Here is an 807-nt window from a genome sequence, read left to right as displayed (position 1 = left end):
GACATTATCAGATTTTGCTAGGCCTACAATTGTGGGACACAGATCAGCATTGTTAGGCCACCGGTAGCTGCCCAAAAATTTTTGAGTTAAAGCCGGGTTTTTATTCGGATGGTTCAACAGCCCCGCATAGCTTCAATGGGTTAGCCGATGAAGACCCAAATAGTCATATTGAGAACTTCCTCGAAGTTTGTGATATGTTGAAGATCAATGGAGTCTCGGATGATGCAATCCGATTGAGAGCGTTCCCTTTTTCATTGAAGGGAAGAGCCAAGCAATGGCTTCATTCACTGCCACGAGCTTCTATCACAACGTGGGACGAGATGGTTGAGGCTTTCCTCGCAAAGGTATTTTTCCTCCCGGGTAAATCGGCAAAGCTTCAGCAATGAAATATCTTCGCTTTGCTCGGATAGAGCTTTGAATCCTTATTTGAAACTTGGGAGCGTTTCAAAGACCTTTTGCGGAAGTGTCCACAACACGGGTTCCCCGAGTGGATGGTTATTCAATCATTTTACAATGGGTTGAACTCGAGTACCAAGCAACTCCTTGATGCCGCCGCGGGAGGGACAATGGGAAACAAAACCCCCGAGCAAGCCCGACAACTAATTGAGGAAATGGGATTGAATAGCTATCAATGGAATGCAAGGGAAAAGAAGAAGGTGGTCGGGCTCCATGAGATTGATGCGTTACATCCTTAGCAGCCCCAAGTCGAGGCACTAAGCAAGAAGTTGGATACTTTGACTTCATCGAAGGTAGCCTCAATCACAAGTTGTGATGGTTGTGGGGGTGCACACATGCCATCCGATTGTC

At 46.6% G+C, this 807-nt stretch overlaps 1 non-coding gene across 1 annotated transcript; it reads right to left on the bottom strand.

Annotated features, from left to right (window-relative positions):
- Positions 1–372: 372 nt before the first annotated feature.
- On the bottom strand, positions 373–481 carry LOC120271222. The gene has a single exon (XR_005539843.1). It is a non-coding gene; the product is annotated as a small nucleolar RNA R71 (small nucleolar RNA).
- Positions 482–807: the final 326 nt, after the last annotated feature.

The sequence above is a fragment of the Dioscorea cayenensis genome, chromosome 10 (genome assembly GCF_009730915.1).
Source record: "Dioscorea cayenensis subsp. rotundata cultivar TDr96_F1 chromosome 10, TDr96_F1_v2_PseudoChromosome.rev07_lg8_w22 25.fasta, whole genome shotgun sequence".
In the NCBI taxonomy this organism is placed as follows: Eukaryota; Viridiplantae; Streptophyta; class Magnoliopsida; order Dioscoreales; family Dioscoreaceae; genus Dioscorea; species Dioscorea cayenensis.
This window is presented reverse-complemented; position numbering and strand designations above follow the sequence as displayed.